This window comes from Catharus ustulatus, chromosome 2 (genome assembly GCF_009819885.2).
Source record: "Catharus ustulatus isolate bCatUst1 chromosome 2, bCatUst1.pri.v2, whole genome shotgun sequence".
In the NCBI taxonomy this organism is placed as follows: Eukaryota; Metazoa; Chordata; class Aves; order Passeriformes; family Turdidae; genus Catharus; species Catharus ustulatus.
In genome coordinates, this window is record NC_046222.1 from 110,706,386 (window position 1) to 110,725,758 (window position 19,373).

General features: G+C 40.2%; 1 long non-coding RNA gene across 4 annotated transcripts in view; it reads right to left on the reverse strand.

Moving 5' to 3' along the window:
- LOC116992427 overlaps positions 1–19,373 on the reverse strand; it is a 271,630-nt gene that overhangs the window by 201,531 nt on the left and 50,726 nt on the right. For 3 of the 4 annotated variants that reach the window (XR_004417042.1, XR_004417044.1, XR_004417041.1), the window contains exon 3: positions 7,350–7,406. This is a non-coding gene — a long non-coding RNA (uncharacterized LOC116992427). Of the gene's footprint in view, positions 1–7,349; positions 7,410–19,373 lie in introns of all 4 variants that reach the window. The other variant, XR_004417043.1, reaches the window with a different exon arrangement.

A 19,373-nucleotide genomic window follows, 5' to 3' on the forward strand; every position in this document is an offset into this window, starting at 1 on the left:
AATAGAAACACCTTTAAAATTCTGTGTCTTCATAAATGAAACATAAAACTACCAGGTTTCCCATAACTCCAGCTTGAAACAATTGAGCATCACCTCCACATGCTTAGAGAAAGGTTTTCTGCAACTAGTAAAACTGGAAAGTACAGACAAAACCAGAAGTGAAAGGCAGAGCTGGCACATGGGTATTATTATTTTCTTGCTTTTTTTGTGCAATTGAATTGGTCCATATCCTGAGTTTGTCACATTCACTCCTTCCCATCTCAGTCATAAAGGGGATACTTCAAAAATCTCCTCTTCCAGTTTTGATACTGGAAGGATGAAAAATCAAACATTTAATTCTTCAGTAGAAGCGCTTCCTCTATGTAGTTTGAAAGAAGGTTCAGCTTGGCACATTGGGAATTAGTTCATTGCTAAGAAAGAAACAAGATCTGATTGAGCTGCTGTTCCATATGAAAAGGTGAAGGGAAAAAACCTGCAGGATGAGTTCAGGACAACATCACTCAAACACAAATAATGGACAGAAGATTTAATGCCCTATGGAGAACATTATGGCTGAAATCTGTGATTCAATGGAGAATTTATTTGCCACTGACTGTAATGGAACTATGATTTAATTGTTTTTGTGGTCTCCCAAAGTGTGGAGGACTCCATTTTTGAAGCTTCAGGCACAAATTGGGAAAGAATGAGAGAAATATACTAGTCATAAATCAGAAAATGTAAACAGTAATTACAAAATTAGTATTTTCTTTATCATGATTCTTGAACAGAGAAATACCCATGTAGATTAAAGTCAATCAGACTATTTTTTGTAAGTCTAAAATGTTTTGCAGAGAAGCATTTATTTCAATGACATTTTAAAGAGGGCCCATGCCAATTTCAAAAGGAAAACAAGGAAGAGAAAAAGGAATCAAAACACTTCCTTTTCAGTTTGAAAACTGACATTTTGATTCAAACATTTTTACCTAACAGAATTATAACACTGTGACTTTGTGCCAGTTTGGAACAAAAATAGATGTATAACCTTCAAGAAATCATCATAAAATCAATCTCTTTCCTTTGACCTGCTCTTTAATTGCCTGGAATTATATCATATAGCTTAAGAAGCTGCCAAGAAATGTCCAAATTCAAAGACATTACAAAAGTAAGCATAAAATAAGCTTTTTTTTTTTTTAATGTAAGCTCACTGATTTTGTAAAACCTTGGCTTGATGGCCTCTTCAAATTGCTTTTTTCCTCTGTATGTGAAACTATAAATCCCTTCCTGCTACTAGACGTTTTTGTATCTCGAGTGATCTCAGATTCAACTGCCTCACTTTTTATTAGTAAAAAGAAAAAAGACTTGTTATTTGCCATACCACCAAAATCTGAAAAGATTTTCAGTTCTTATCTATATTTCTGTAGGTGAGAATTGTAGCTGCTGTTAGTTGGGCTTTAACTGGAAACTCATTTTTGCTTTCAAAAATATGTATGGCAGGATGGGCAGAGATGAGGCAAATCCCCTTCTCCCTGGCAGCCTGAATGTGTGATGTTGGCAGGTAAGAAATCAACGTTTCTTTGGTCTGGAAACCAATAATACAAAACTTAAGATGGGCTAGAGTGTTTTTCAGCGTCTCTACACACTCAAACCTCACCTTAGGGACTCCCAGAGTCCATTTCCAGAGCCAAGTCTTTACCCTGCACTGCTGTGCTACCCCTGCCTGGATGTGTAGAAATCCAGTGGAGGCAACATCTGGCACAAACTAGAAAGGTGAGGTGGAAACAAGCTGATTAGGAGTCAGTCACTAGAGGGCAATGCAGCACTTTATCTGTCCCATTCCTGCCACCCGAGTGTCCAGTTGAGCTCTCCAGGAGCCCTGGGCCACTCCTCACCCAGCCCTGACCGCAGACACGGTGCCTGTGCAGCCCAACCAGGCTCTGCTCTGCCAGGGAGCCAGAACAAACTCACCCCAGCCTAGAGGAAGACACTGCTTAAACAGAAGCCATTCGATTGGCATGAGGGATTTTGCAAAACTTGGAATGCTTGGTGTTCAATTGGCAGGCATTAATTAGCTCAGGGGATATCTGCAGGTAATGGGACCTCCTTGCAAGGTGATGTTGTAGGAGACAACAGCAGGAGAGAGGCAAGACCTTGAGTGAAAATTGAGTCTGCATATAAGCAAACAAGAATCCCATTCATGAACAAGAATCACAGCACTTGTTAGGCATCCAAAGCAGCATCTATTCACTATCAGTTTTGTGCAGAGAGAGCAAACAACCAAGTTTTGAATGGGAGAGTGCAGAGGATATGCCAAATTTTGAACTCAGTGTTGAGGTGCAATAAGTTTGGTGCTGCTGCTACACAACAGAGTTTGGTCTAAGACTCTCAGTATTTAAAGAATATGCTTATTTTCACAGAAATGGAAAAATTTCTCCTTTTAATGCAGATTAAAATTCTCTACCCAGTTATAAATCAAAAATTAACAGCTTTATCTAGGTCAGGGCATTGAAGCTACATTAAAGTTTTATCCTCATTCACTAAATTTTAATTTTAATGTGGCACATCTGACAAGTCTTGTGGGACTACTTAGAATCCATTGACATCCTTCTGTCACTGGTATCAAAGCCTCATCTTTGAGACTCTTGTTTCCAGACACCTAGATGCCACTGGATTATTTTGTCTCTGTAATGGTGTCACAATCAATGCCTGTGCAGGCATTCACATGCATGTCCCACATATGTCAGCTAAAGCTCTCATACCACAGAAATAAACAGCTTTACTTCTAGAAACACAGATTTCTATGTAATCACTTAAAGGGGAAGGTATGAATAATTTTTTAATCCCTTCTAGCCCTTTTGAAGTTAGTGGAACTGGTTGCCTGTAAATTAAAGCTCCACAACAATTCTACAGTTTAATTTGCAAACAATATTTAATTACAGGAATGGATACGAGAAGAAAAAATATTTTCCATATACCTGCCATTATTTTTATGAGTATTTAAGGCAGAAATGTTGATGCATCATTTGAGAAAACTGTCTGTAGACTTGGAAGACATCTAATTCTGGAGTAGAAACAGTATCACATGATTTATCTAGTCAGTCAGTCGCAAATTATGGCAGAAATTTAGTGTTTCAGCTATTGTGGCCTTTAGCATCTGAGCAATTACCAGACTTAAATACAGGCCTCTTAGAGAATAATAGTTATGACACATTCATGGAATGTCAAAGTACATTTACAGATCCTTCCCTGGCCAAAAAATTCAATGCCAATATTTAAAAAATACAAATGGTGACATGCATATCTATAAGGCAGATGTAAATAGATTCATATCAACTTCTTGGAAATTAATTTGACCCAGGAAAGAATCCCCAAATTTCTTCTGTTTGTATTCCCAAGCACCTGCCAAGGTTTGTTCTCAGATCTCAGACCTGCTGTTAGCATGGCTGTGATGCAATAGAGGAAATACCCTGCCAGCCAGGGCAGCTGGCTAATCCTGGGCTTGTGTAAAAGAGAGAGGGGAAAGATGTAGGGCAGAAAGAGATGTTCCTAACACATGCAAAATGACAACACATGGCAGAATTACAAAGAGATTTTCTTTTCATTTGCAGTTTTGCCCCATATCACATTCCTATTGCTGCTGCCTTCCCCTTACACAGGGGAAAGAAACACCACTGTCCTTGTGATTCACAGGATGGAAGGTGTTACACCAGGTCTAAACTCACCAAAGTACTACATCACCCTGCCTTTCTCATCACAGTCCTGAAACTTTTTCCTACTGGAGAAGGTTTAATCTACTTCTTCCTTCTGTGATTCTGCACATAGAACAACTTTCAGGCACCAGAGGCTTCTAACAAACACAGGGCTGGTATGAAGGAAAGGAAGGATAAAACACATCCAGTAATATTATTAACATAAGTTGGCAGTGCTCTCACTGCATCTTTGACTTTGAACACAGCATGCATTGCATTCTGTCCCAACCTGTCCACATCACAGTGCACCAATCTCTTAACCTCAATTTACAGACAATATTCAATTGTAACTGTCTCACAGTCACTTGAAGCTTCCTGCTCTGTTTCCTCACTTCTCTCCTTCAGAATCTCTGCCTCAGATGGGGAAATTATGTTTACTTTATTCTTCTCTAAGAACAAAAATGTGAAGATAAAACTCCAAGAGTGTCAAGAAATGCTTCTGCCCATTAGAAACACTGGCCTGGTTCTAACTAGTCTGGCCTGGTCTTCAGTTGGGAAGACTAAATAATGTACCTCAGAGCAATAAGGTAGCTTTTCTTAAGAGAAAAATATTTTCTTTACATGTGATTGATATTGATAATTGACCTTCTAGTTCAAAGCTGAAGTTATCCTCCTTAACCTAGCTACAACTAAGTGCCAAGTATTTGTTGTTCTTGACATATTAGGATTACATTTATTGAACTTCAGCTTTGTTTTTAATTGAACGCTGATGCATAATCTTGCCACTTATTATCTTATTTCTCTTTCCTGTTGCAGATCCTCAGGCGTTCCAAGCACCATTCCACCTTAAAAATAAAGCTCCTGCTTGTTTGCTTTTTCATTCCCTTAGCCAGACTTCAGATTGCATTTTCCTGAACACCACAGCTATTTATCCAGGGGAAGGACTAAAGGACAGATTCCTTCTGACATTCTCAGCATGCTGCTGTGAAGACTTCTGGCTTCAAGGGCCCATAATAATGGAAGATGAAAGCTTTTTAACAGTTCACCTTCTTGAGTAAATTGCCAACACAAAGTTCAAAATAGGTTCAAAATTCATATTCCCCTTCTCAGGAACTGACATCAACAAAAGCAAAGTAAATGTATCAAGACCACTGAACACACATTTTTGCATTTACATAGAGCAAAGAAAAAAATTACTTTTTTCCAAAGGAGAAAAAAAAGTAAATAAAAAGGTCTTTGTATAGAGCCTAATTTCAAGGATATTTCAGTATCCATTCTCCATTATTTGTGCCTGGATTTATATCTTCCGGCACACAAATCAGCCAGTTCTGCAACTTGGCTTCATTAAATCACTTTATACATAATTCAAGATGGAAGTAAATTCTTTTCTTCTTACTTGCACTCTTCCTCTTTACACCTGCAGTCAGTCATAGGACTACATTTCAATGGAGTGGCTGAGTGAGTGTTACACCCTCTGACAGGAGCAAACTCAGAAACATTTTTAAGCATGGACATTCCCGTTGCTATGGGCAGGGGTGAATTTCAATTTCCATCAGTAAAACATCCACAAGGAGTACACTGAGCATTGGTACCACAGAGTCCCTGAAGCCATGAAACCACGCAAAGCACTCAGAACAGCTCAGGCACTTTATCCCACTGACCCACATTCACCACCAGTCCCAGCCCATTCAGGTCACTGTTTATCCTCCTCTAAGTCCCTGTATCAGTTGATGCTTGTCACTGGTCAACATTCTCAGATACCAGGGATATTTTCTAATTTCAAACAGGTAAGGACCTCAGATGTTACAGCAAGGAAGCACTTTGATTAATGTGGACCAATATATGCAAAAAAAAATGAAGAAAAGAGTCATCACTTTCTTTTAGACATCAGATACAGCACTTTGCATCAAGGAAAATCCCCCACTGAGTTTGCAATTGCCTAGTAGAGGAGAAGTAAAAAAGAAACTCAAATAGTTTAAAACTGCTGATCTGTCATAACATTAACGATTTTCCAACTTTAACATAGTCCTGAATAGAACACAGGCCTAAAAGCAAAAATAAAATGAAAAAAACCTCCCCAAACGCCTTCATCTTCACATTAAGATGGATTTTTGCAATGAATGAATAACCTCTTTCACTTTTAATTTAGACCTACCCATCAACATGGCTGTTATTATTCACAGCAGCAAGGTCCTTGCCACACTACAGCAGAAATAATAGCTGCATCTCTGGGTTCTGTTTTCCCCAAGAATTCACAATGTTATTTAAATAAGTCTACTATGCCATAGGTAGCACAGACAAGGCTGCTTCTAATGAAGGGTTATTTTTATTTCTGTCCCAACTTATATAACATGACTGGAATTTGCTTGTGGAAGAAAGGATCATTAATAGCATGCCATCTCTCCCTTGCATGCAAGGACTCATGACACCCTTGGACATTTTCAATAGTCATGTTGACATCTATATTCTACCAAGAAGCACTATGTCATTTCCTAAACAGCACAGGCAAGACAGTATCCTTGATGTTTCCATAATACATGATGCAGTGTTTTCTGAGAGAAGCAAAGCAAGAAATAAATCTACTGCCAAGTAAGTCAGGAACTGTGAAAAAGCCATCATCATCTTCATGTATGCCTCTCCAAGACCAAGCACAACGGGATCCCACTGCCTGGCTCATGACTGGGACTCTGATCCCACTGCCACACAGGACCATTGGGTCTCCTCTCCTGCATGGGAAGTGAATTACAGCACTGAGTAATGCTCTCCCTGATCTAATTCCACAGTTTGGTCTTTCAACGGGACGTTAGTGAGATGCCCAGTGCTGTTATGGTAAGCACTGGGTGTTCATGCCCTCAGAGCCTACACAGCCGCTGCCACCATACCTTCCATAGGGATGTTTGCATTCAGGATCCACAGGAGGCTCCTCTGCAAAACTATCTGAAACTAAATTGCATGTTTGCTTTCCAGGTTATTTTTTAAAAACAGATGCATGTATCTGCAGTCTTATTATTCACACATAAAATGGAATAGAAAAATTAAATACAAGCAATAAAAGTGGATAAATTAACATAATAACTTAGAATCTTCACTCTTTTTGTGGAAAACCTCCAAGTGTACAGTAATTTCACGACCATAAGGTGCACTGGACTATAAGGCACACCTCCGGGAGCCGGCAAATTTTGCAACTTTGTACATTATATAAGGTGCACCGGACTATAAGGCGCACTTTTTTTTGCAGTGAGGCTCCACCGCCAGCTGCCCCCGCGCGGTTGCTGGCCGAGGTCCCGCCTCCACCTGGCAGCCATGGAGCCCTGGGCCTGCCTGTACCCGGCAGGAGGGGCACCGCAGCCCCGTGGGCCTGCCTCCACTCAGCTGCCACGGCACCACGGCCCCGCAGCCCCACCTCCACCTGGCTGCCACGTCCATGCCGGCTCCCCCCACGGCTCACAGCTCACACTTTCGTGTTGGCAAATTTCCAAACTTTGTACATTTTATAAAGCGCACCAGACTACAAGGCGCACTTCCAGGTTTGGGCCAAAATTTTAGTCAAAAGGGTGTGCCTTATAGTCGTGAAATTACTGTACTTAGATTTCTTTGGGTGAAGCTCTGTAGCGTATTCAGTATTTCTACCAAAGAGATCATTTGGCACGGATCAACAAATGCAACTATTAACATATAGCCTACCTTTCAAGAGAGTTGACAGCCAGCTGTGGTGGAAGATGTAGGTAGAGGCATTCAGATCTGCTGAAAACCAAACAGAAAATTAAGGAATGAACTGAAAAAGGACCTTGATGTGAAAATCTCTGTTAAACCACCTCAAAAATAACTGTTTCTCTGGTTTCAGACATATTTTTTTATGCCAGGCTAATTATTTCAGGTTCATTTTTCCCAGTCTTTGGAGTTCGTCTTAAAATCACCATTGAGAGTTGTTGTATTCAAGCGTAAGTGGTCACTAATCATAGAGGAAGATGAGAAATGTTACATAACTCAGGGAAAGGACCTCTACAGCAGAGGCAATTTTGGAACTAGCCAGGACTTGCAAGGAGAGGCTAAAATAAAAATAGGACCTAGATGGACAGGCTTTTATTGATACAGATGTTTTACCGATTCACTGTCTATTTGTGAAGAGATACAAAATACACCAGGTCCTGAAGAAAAGGTTGTCTTGAAGTGTGTAACAAGTACTGCCAGGTTTCTTCCAGGACCTGGTTCCCCACACCTTAAGGGCTGCAACCCAATGAACCAGGAGAGGCTCTGTCTCCAGGTGCACTGTAGAGGTGAAAGAGCTGAAACACATCATCTCAGAGGCAGGGCACCTGCAAAACTCTGAAGCTCTTTGCTCCTAACTTACCAAGGTAACCTTGCTGAGAAAACACAAAGGCCCTTTAGATTGCCCTTCATGGTTTATGTGCAGGTATTCTATATAGTCAAAATAAAGAACACATTCTGAATACCTACCAACCTCAAAAAGAATGTTCAAAATAATAGACACACCCCTAAATTCTATTGAATATCATTTTTAGTTCAAATTTTGAACATTGTGAACTTTTATGATTGCTGAACTAAGAGTTGTATAGTGGCCCAATTTATTCCACGTAGAAAATATTTCAGCCTGAAGTGCTGTAAAGGTGGGATTTTATTTGTGCAATATTGTTTTAAAATTGAAATCCATGCCCCAAAGTCCATATTATTACAAGAAATCCAAGTCCAAAAATCTTTCAAAAATCAAGCATGTATTTAAAATTGTGCAACTTATGTCAGAGTTAGGGTGTAAAAATAAACTACTTATTCAACAAAAAGTTATGTCACAGTTGGAACACAATAGACAACTTGTAGTTTATTCAGAGCAACTACAAGTGATTTTTTTGTCCAGGAATATCTTGTTTCTATCAGTGTAACTATGTTATGCATCACTTACGTGTGTGTAACAGCAATTCCCAAACTGTGATCATTTTACTCATTTCTACTACAGTGCACAGATAAGTGATTAGCTCCTCATTTCTCTGATTACTGTAGGTAGCAAGAAAAAAAGTATGAATAGTATGCCGCTAATGAAAAAATGTGGGTGCCAAGAATGAATTGCAATAATTGTAATATTTGATATTAAGAAGATGAGAAAAAGAAATTACTGACACCCTTTCTCAGCTGCTCACTCAGTGTCACCATACTGATAGGTAAGCTGCTCAAGACTTACGTATGAGAGACTTAATGCAGCTAATAATAAATTATAATGAAGTCTGAACAAGGATATATGAAAATGACTGTGTCCACATGACATTTCGTACTGCAGGAGGAAAGGCTGAGTCAGCAGGAGGCTGGAGAGCTGTAGTAATGAAATGAAAAAGAGCTTTCCAACTCAAGGAACGTCAGAGAGATGGAGCTCTAACCCCCAGTGAAAGCCAGCAGGCAGAGCACATAACCCACCTGGGCCTATAGAAAGTGATAAAGTAAGAAAAATGCAAGCCCACTCCCAGTGCCATGCCTGGACTGGAGCAGTGTGCAGAAAACACATTTATTGCAGCTTTGTGCCATATTATCTCCAGGGCTTCAAGCCTCTACTGCAGGGTAGGAGAGTGAGCTTTCCTATTAAACATGGCAGGATATGGCTGGAAGTTGAAGCAGGAGCGATTGTGTTTAATGAAACTTCCTGGGGTTTTACACTGCAGTGGTGTATTAAGACCTAAAAATATTTTAACCAAAACCTTGGACTCTTCTGTAGAATTCAAAATACAGACCTTGTGTTCCAGCTCAGCAAATGAACGGTGCTGCAGTCTATCACTGTTGAGAAATACATTTTTCCAGGTGTCTGAGTACAGCCCTTGGGGTGAATAATCTTCTGCCTCAGTTTGAAAATCCCAGTCCCACTGGTATTTTAGCTGGGAACAGGAGTGTGCTTTTGAGGAGACTCTCATGAGCATTCCCCATCACATCATTTTGCTTTTCACTGCAGGGCGATCTCAGAGCACACAGGCTCTGTTCTTTTGGGATGAAACTAAACCGGGGTGCCCTGAGTGTGCCCCACTGCTCGTGGGCACGCAATCACCAGGGTGCAAGTGCATCTTTAAGGGGTGCTGGTGTGGATGTTGAGACTCCTGCATTCTCTGCTCACCTCTCAGGATCATCCTCTGTGACAGGCACACAGCTGTGCACCATACATACACCACTACTGCCAACATACATCCCAACCAGGAAGTTAGGCAGACAAAATTCTGAGACAGGAATTATCTCTTTAACTGAAGTGAACATTTGAACAAATGGGTATTTGCAAAGCTACAAATATAACCTCCTTTGTACAACTTTACAGGGTCAGGGAATATAAGAGTAACCAAGGGCATTTAGACAGAGTGGACAAGCATATTGTACCTATGAAATGCTCCTCATCATTACTGCAAGCACTAGTCCTTGCATACAAGACAAGTAATTCTTGTCCTGTTGTCTGCAGCATCATGACAGAGCTTATAGTTTCAGGAGGGGTGTGGGCTGAAGATTAATTAATTTCATATGCGTTCATATATTTTCATATTTTCATTTTCTCCCATATGGAAGAGGCAAAAAGGCAGCTTTGAAGAAAAATCCCTTGCGTTTTAAACATTCTTTCCTAAAATTCAGCATTTTCTCTGGAACAATATATTAGTCTTCCTTAAAAGAAGGTTTGAATAGTGAATAATAAATAAAATTAAAATATTTATTTCTTTAATAATGAAATGTTGGAGCACCATAAAAATTTCTTCCCTTTGTTGTTGTTATTGTTGTTACTTGATTTTTCATTTCAATGAAAAACTGTTTGATACTTGGAACCAACAAAGAGGCATGCATCTGTTGAATAATGCTAATTCTTATTCAAGCTGTGCTACCTAATTACAATGCATTTTTCATGGTACCATCACAGATTACCATGGATGATTCTTGGTCAGTCACGACTCCCTTAATTAGCAAGAACTTCACTATTACATTTTTTTACTTTTCATGGATTGAATAGGGCATGCCTTCCAGCTCTTATGATCAAACATACTCCCTCCCCAAAGTATAGGATTAAAGCCATTATATTGATCAAATCACAAGTAGGTATCTTTTTGCTTTGCTCCAGAAATAGTCACAAACCAAATGTATTACAGTGAATAAAAAACTGACTCAGTCCTGGAAAAGCAAAACAATGTATCTAAGGAACTTCACCCTAAAAACCTTCCTTCTTGAGTAATTTTAAGAGTATTTTTAGATATTAGTGTAGGTGTTGAGGAAAAGCCCACATTGCTTTAAAGTCTGCCTTTTGTTTAAAACACCATTTCAAGAGATGATGTTATGCAATTAGACAGAAGAAAGGAAAAGAGTCTAAACCAAGTGATTCAATCCAGTTATAGTAATAGAATTTCACACAGTCTGTAGAAGGTTCTGTCTTAGAAAGCTTTAGAAATATTCAGGTATATAGTTTAGTAGATCATTGAGATTTATGTTCATATTAGGTGAAAATATCAATATAAATCTTTCTCTCCAAACACCAAATTATTCTCTTTCCAAATAAGTCTCAATCCATATGTCGATATAAGTGTCTTAAATACCAAGTCCTAAAATACAAGAATCTTAAATGGATGTTTTTGTTACCTGCCTTAGATTAGCTGCAGTCCTTTGTGTCATGCAGTGGGCACTGAATCAAATAAAAATTCCATCTGTGCCTAATAAAGAGGCTGAGCTGGTACTGGAAGGATATTCTCTATGAAAGAGGAATAATACAGCAAAGAAAACCCAACATTTTTTCCACAAACCTTAAAGACAGAGACAGTTTCTGAGGGAGAAAAGTCTATTTGCTTTCAGTGCTGCTTGCACTCTTTAGCCCTCTGCTTAGGACTGCCAAAAAACTTACACATGCCAGGTTACATCAATAGGACTTTCCAAAACATTATCTTTTCTCTGAGGACAGCCACCAGCAGATCCTGGGTGGGAGTAGAATGAGAGAGAAGGCAAGCAATCATTCTTTGTTCTCAATGCTCTCCTCACTTCTGGGAGTTTGGAGACCACCCAACGAGGAGGTCACAGCCACGACATGGGGCTTAACAAACTGTGAGCCATGTTCTTCCCATTAGTCCCCTGGACTGCTTTAAACCCAGTTATATTTTGTGCACTGACAAACTCAGGCTTCAGTTCCTGGTTGAATTGTTGGTGTGGTTTAAACAGCTTTCGTGGGGTATCCCTGATCTCCAGACATGTGAGAGGCAGTTAAGGGAGAAAGATGAAGAGGGAGGACAGGATTACAGGAGATCAAAACTCTGTCCCAAAGGATTTCAAATCACAGAGGCTTTCTGCTCATATTAGAAAATTTGTCCACTCTTCTCTGTGAGTACTTACCTTAATACCATCCTCTATGTTATTTAAAGTCTGTGTAAAACAAGACTGTGTAAATTGTTGTCCTGGCTTCCAGCTGGAGCCTCTATTGCAATATATCAAAACATGACCTTTATCTCTCAGGAAGGCATGACTTTGCAAAATTCTTGCTTTTTGTAGCAAAGGACTGTTAAGAAAAGAAAATTCCACAACTAAACCAGAGATTACTGGGAAAAGACAGCCCACTGGGAGCTTGGGGCTACTCACTAAACAAGTCAGATTTATTCCACTGGAGCCTACATAACCTGGTGTCACCAGCCAAACTGAAGATTTCATGTCTTCTCATGTATGCAGCCCAGAAATCTACTACACCACAGATACTCCTAAGAAGGAGGGCTTTTAGGGCAGTAGAACCTTAACAATGAGAAAAATAAGGCTTTTGAATTTTACACTTTTATTTTTTTTAATTTGGCTGAAGAAGCTCAGTGCCTGTTTTTTAGTTCCATTCCTCTGCAGCTCAGGAGAGGTAGCAGAAATGAAAGGGTGGAAGGCAGGCAGGTAGGTAGGTTGGCCACATTAGTTCACATTCTAAACAAACAGCAAAGGCCTTTCCTTTCAGCAACTTATGCACTCACGGGCCACTCCAGTGCCTGCCACATTTCTACTGAAGTCCAGAGTGCCACCTCTAAAGAATACTTTACCATTAAGGATACAAACATCCAAAGCTCAAAATTAAAGATTAAAATTATTTAGGCAATGATAACAACATACATATTTAAACTTAGTTCCAAATGCAACAGGGTAATTATTTACCTATGAAGTCCTAAGGCCAGATCTTTTTTTCATTTTGCTAGGAATACTAGAAGTTGTGGGAACATGTCCAAGTATTTTAATGTTATCAGCTTGCCATATCTATTCACCTGTCAGGTGCCACACCATATTTAGCAATTCCTGTCAGCTCCATGACGATATTTGTCACTGGATTGCCATTTTTGCCTATTCCTGAATACCCTGTAGCTGCTTCTCTGAAAGAGTGAGTCATCCAAAACTTAAATCTGAGCCAGTCTCAGTTTGGCTCTCAGCAAAATCAACACATATGACAAATCATCTACACTTGTGTGGAGGTGTTCAAGGGACTTTTAGTGAAACCCTGAAGTGTTGTGGGGAGGCAAAGATTCTAGCACCTGCACACTTTGTGTGGTGTGGAAGCTCAGTAACTCCACTGTAATCTCCTGGGGCTAACCAGGAATGCCATTTGCCACCACATCATGAGCTGCAACTCAGCTGTGGTGAGGCACCTATCCCTTAAAATAGGCTTGATGAGCAAGAAGAATCCCATGCCCTCACCCACTGCACACTTGATGTGACCAGCCCTCAATCCAATGATTGAGCTATGCCAATGTCACCACTCTCCTGTACACAGACTTCACAGAATCACAAAATATGCCAAGCTGGAAGGGACCCACAAAGATGATCAAATCCTGATCCCTCACAGAACCACCCCAGGAATCTCACCATGTTCCTGAGAGCATAATCTAAATGCTTCTTGAACCCTGTCAGGCTTGGTGCTGTGATCAGTTCCCTGGGAAACCCAGTGCCCAACCACTCTCTGGATGAAGAACCTTTTCCTGATATCCAACCTAAACCTCCCCTAATACAACTTCAGGTCCTGTCACTGGTTGTAACTGCAGTGAGGTCTCCCCTCAGTCTCCTCCAGGCTCTACAGACCAAGTGACCTCAGCAGTTCCTCCTATGTCTTCCCCCAAGGCCCTTCACCATCCTCGTGGCCTCCTTTGGACACTCTCTAAGAGCTTTCTTGTATTATCACAACCAAAACTGCCCCCAGAACTCAAGATGAGACTGCCCCAGAGCAGAGCAGAGCAGAGCAGGACAATCCCTTCCCTTGCCTGGCTGGTGATGCTGTGCCTGATGATCCCCAGGACATAACTGGCCCTTGTGTCTGCCAGGGCAGTGCTGGCTCATGTTGAACTTGGCATCAACCAGGACCTCCAGGGCCCTTTCCATGGCACTGCTTTCCAGTATCTCTCTGCAGGGCCTTCCTGCCTTCCAGGGAGCAAACACCTTCTCCCAGTTCTGTAGAGTTGCTCAGTATCCCTTCCAGTACTGCCTTCCAGCTGATTTATGGAGATATTGAAGAGCACAGGGTCAAGGATGGAGACCTGTGGAACCACACCAGTGAAAGGTCCCCAGTCTGATGTCACTCCAGTCATTATAACTCTTTGTGCCTGACACATGATCCAGTGCTGACCTTTCTTATGATGTGTTTATCCAGCTGTGTGCTGGACATTTTGTCCAGAAGGATCAGGGAGAAACAGTACTGAAAGTTATACTGAAGTCCAAAAAGATTGCAGCAACTGACTTCCCTTAATGAACTAGGAGAGTTACCTTGTCATGTGGTTATATTATGCCAGAATCAAAGCCAAATTTAAGATCAAATCTCACCAAGCTAAGACAAAACAGTAAGCAGTTATGAATGCTATATACTTAAAATACTATCTATGAAGACATATATATATATATGAAATTACATATTTATGTATATGAAGCTTCTAAGGAAGGTGTCTTCTAATCAATAAGAATATTAAGAATTATGTAAATTCATTTCCAATTATCAATCTTTATATCATTGACAAAATATAAAATGGAGCCTAGCTGGACATAAATTGTTCACATTTGGCAGCCTCTTCAATGCTAACAGCAAAAAATTATATTTGACTGCAGGAATTCTTTCAAACAGCAACAAGAAATAAACAGTAGCAATACATTTAGTTATACACATATGGGAACAGAATAGCAAAGTTATATGCTGTAAATGGTGCATTTTTAAGATTGTCAGAGCACCAATTGCCTGATGTTCAGTGCCTTCCCCTACAATGATGTTCTCAGAGGCTATTTGAATTTCGCTTGGAAAGATCCCAGGAGGTAATTTTATTTGGTTTCAAACTTTTCTCTCCTGTAGAAAATCTGATAGGCTATTTCGAGTGGTAAATGTTGATGCTCTATTATTACTTTACATATTTCAGGTTTATAACTGAACTACTGAGTGTCATAACATTATTTTGTATGTTTCCAGCTATTCCAATTCTTTGCTTCATAAACTTCTGAAAATAATAAAATCTTGTTTTGATGAAGCAGTTTCTAAACATGACCACAAGGTAAAATACCACAAGCAAACCTTCAGGCTGTTTATGTAAGCACTAGGGGAGTGATCACAAAGTAAAACGAAGAAATGTCAGGAGTATATCAATCAGAGGCAACATTTCTTATTTATTTATTTATTTATTGTAAAATATGAAAGAAAAAAGTTAAATACTTAGAATATATATTTCAGGCTACCCTGTGGACACCACACTTTTCTTTCTCCACTACACAAACTTAATCTCTTCCCCCGCCCCCAAAAATAATTTTGTCATCTAGGTTTTTTTTTATTGTACAGGAATAGAGCTAGTCAGCCAAAGATAAGCTCAACATTTCTGTATTCAAATATGCATTTTGCAGGCATTTCTGCTCTTTTGGCATTGTTACTGTTCCTCAGTTCCTGTTCTTCCTACAATGAATTGTAGAGCCTTCCTGCAGCCTGGCACTGGTCAGGCCTGGTGAATGTCCCCTTGAGGTCTGGATGTGGTCAGAGGAGAAACATTCTCTCCAACGAGATTCTTGCTGTAGAATTGGGGAATATAATTCACCAAAGTAGTGAAAATCAAGAATTACCAAGATGATTAGGGGTCTGGAGCATGCATCATACTAGGAGAGACTGAGGGAGCTGGATTTGTTTACTCTGGAGAGGCTAGAGGGGATCTCATTAATGCATATAAATATCTCAAAGGTGGATGCCAAGAGAATGGTGCCAGACTCTTTTCAATGGTGCCCAGAAACAGGATGAGGAGCAATGGCCAGACACTAAAACTCAGGAAATTCCACCTCAACATGAGGAAGAACTTGTTTACTCTGCCACTGGAGGGTGGCAGAGCATTGGAACAGCTGCCCAGGGAGGTTGTGGAGTCTCCCTCTCTGGAGATACTCAAAACCCACCTAAGCACCTTCTGTGTCACCTGCTCCAGGTGACCGCGCCTTGGCAGAGATTTGGACAGGATCATCTTCAGAGTTCCCTGTCAACCCCAACAATTCTGTCACTCTGTGAAGAAACAACAAAAAAACTCACAGTATCTCAATATTCACTTGGAGAGCTGTGTCAATGGCATCTGTCAGAGCACCACGGGCTTCCAGTCACCCAGGGCCATGGAGGGCTCCCCATGCTGGGGACAGCAGCCCAGACAGGAGTAAGACCTAGGCAGGGGGACGGAGAGCCTTGGGCAGGGGATGGGGAGCCCTGAGGGGGCTGTGTTGGCAAAGGCACGCCTGGGTTGTCCTCAGGGCCCTGACAGCACAGGTATTATTCATATAGCTTTAGGCCAAGGATTAGATAGTGAGGCACAGTCTCTCCTAAACCAAGTGTTTGGTGACTGATGGGAAGCAGTGTGTCCAAATTAGATTTGCTGGTGAATTTGCTGGCACTGAGTAAGGCTGATTTGATGTTTTCTGTTTTGCAGTCTTCTTTCCTCACTACTGCACTGATGACAGAGCCAGTTCTAGGCATGAGAACAGTGTTTCTCCTGTTCTAGTGTATCTGAGGGGACAGATTGCTCCAGCCAGCAAAACACATGGCCTTGTAGGATGGCTGGTGAGTCTGAGGAAGATACATGTAGGAAAGCAGGTATTACTGGAGAAGAGTGGGCAGAAAGGCAGAGGAAATATTCCTAAGAGAAACAGTCCTCAGACCTCCAAGAATACCCTTTCCCTGACAGCACATAAGCAAAGCCCAGTTTGCCAGAGCTTTTCCTCCTTGCTCCCCAACCAAGATCATAGAATCAAAGAATCACCAGATGGATTGGGTTGGAAGGGATCTTTGAAGATCCCATCCTGTGATCCCCTGCCATGGTCAGGGACATGTACCACTAGATGAGGTTTCTCAAAGCCCCATCCAAACTGGCTTTGAGCACCACCAGTGCTGTAAGCCTGGCACAGATTCAGTTCTGGCTCTGGGCTGGTCTATTCATGACTGCAAAGTTCACTTATTAACTCAATGGTGAAGTGTGAAGGTATTGGAATTGCTCCAAACTCATATTCTCCTATAGATCATTAAAATGCCCACCTTAGTAAGCAGTGTGATGAAACAACAGAGGTTCTACAAAGAAAAACAGGTTGGTTCCATCATGAGACAGAAAATGATCCAACTGGATAGATTCTGAATAAACTCCTGAGTCTGGACTTTTATAGATGGAGTAAGCAGCAAATATACAGGAAAAGCAAAGAAACACTGATGTCTCAAGAAAATTTAATGCTAATTTTGCATTCATTTTTCAGCAAGACTCCTACTGGTCTTGAACATATCCTCTATCCTCATTTCTTTTGAAATTATGTTTGCAAGTGTTAAATCTAATATAGTAACAGTGTCAAGTAAAGAATGCAGTGTCTCCTTACGTGTGGTATGATCATTTACATGCAGCTCAAAGAGGGAAGACATTCTCCCAATATTCAATTAAATTTTATTCTGGTGTTAAAAGTTCAAGAAGTCTAGTCAACTTTTAAAAACAGTTGAGCTCCCTTCAATTCACTCTTCCTCTCAATTTATACTAAATAACATGTTTTTCTATTAAGCCTGATGGAATTTCAGAGCACTCAGAGGTTTTTTTCCTAAAATAAATGAAAGTGTTAAGCTGTGGGCACATTTTGTCAGATAGGTGTGTCACCTTGTGGTTCTGCCAGACACCAGAGCTATAGAATAATGTAGATCAATAACAGTGCAGAAATCAGAAGTGGAGAACAGCACTTTTACAATTTGGTTTGGTTTGTTACAGTCATTTTATATTAAAGTCACTGAAATTGAAAAGAAGCAAGTGGCTATTTTAAGAACCTTTTCCAATTGCTAAAGATCTTAATGAATTTTACAGGGACAACAAATTTTTCCACAGATAAGCACCCAAAATTATGTATACTTTTGCTGAACTACAGCAGCATACCATGATAGTTTTCACAGACCACTCTCCTCCTGAGTTTCCTAGGAAGGTTCCCAGGCACAGTTCCATAACGATGTGTGACTTTATGCACAAAATTAGGCATCTGTTAATTAATGTGGGATTGCCTTTATCACAGAAGGTTACCAGGAATTTCTTAACATGATAAATTGAAGGCAAAACAGCACAAAGTAACTGAGAATATCAAGAAAGAAATCTGCTGATTTAGACTGCTTGTGCTGCAACAGAGACAAGCTTATTTTGTTTCCTGCAGAAATAAGATTACCATCATTCAGCCACAAAACAAAAGCCTGCATTGACAATCTGCCTTAGTTTTCCCCGGTGTAACCTTTTGCACATTATCATTTTCAGCTTAAAATTACCTGAATCAAAGAGGCCCCAAATGCAGGTACCCTCCTGAACACTTCTATTAGAGAACAGGTTAGAGGCTAAAATAGTTCTAACAACCTTAGTTTTCACCCAGATACCCAGAGCAAATTTTTAATCTGCTCCCACTTTTCCTAAAGACAAATAGGCTACTGCATGCAAGAACTTTTCCCCCAACTTTTATGCACATTAAGTAAAAGCCAACGTTCCCCATTTTAAAATTTTGCATAGTAAAACACAAACTCCGAAAAGTCTACAGTCTAATCAAAAAGACAGAGAAGATTATTTTCAGAAGAATACTTCAAAATATAAAGAACTAACCAGAACTCATGGCTTTTCAAAGTCCTTGGCTGAAAGAGACAGTTTCTGTATATTTTATATAGATGTAAAAAGGAAAGGGAATTCTAATGTAAGAAGAGAGTCTGTTGAGAGGAAGGGACAGGCTGTTCTCAGCAGGCTTGAATATGAACAAACTCACAGACAAGCTTTGAACCTTACCTCATAATTGGTGTTGATATAAGAAAAGTGACTGTGTGCAAGAAAGGAAGATGATGCCCCCGTCCCTGAGGCATGCACTTCAAACCTGATTGAGAGAAATTTTTCCCTTGGTACAATCACTTCTACTTCACTGAAACTCCAGCATAACGAGCATTCTATATGCACTGCAGAGGGACCAGAATACTAATTTTCAAATGGAAAATGATAAACATCTTCCTCTATTTAGGCTTGTGGCTATGACAGGGAAGGCAGGCATGGATGGAACTCCAAATAGAAATGCCTCTGCAGAGATGAAGGCATTCAATATCCAGTAAATATACAAGTTCTTTACAACTAATAAATGACAAACAACGAATTTTTTTTTGGTACCAGAACATTAATTCACAAAAAGATCTTTTGAAAGTCACCACATTTGATTTTGCTTTTGGATAGTTGAAAAGTTATTATATCCCAAAAGGCAAAACATATTTGA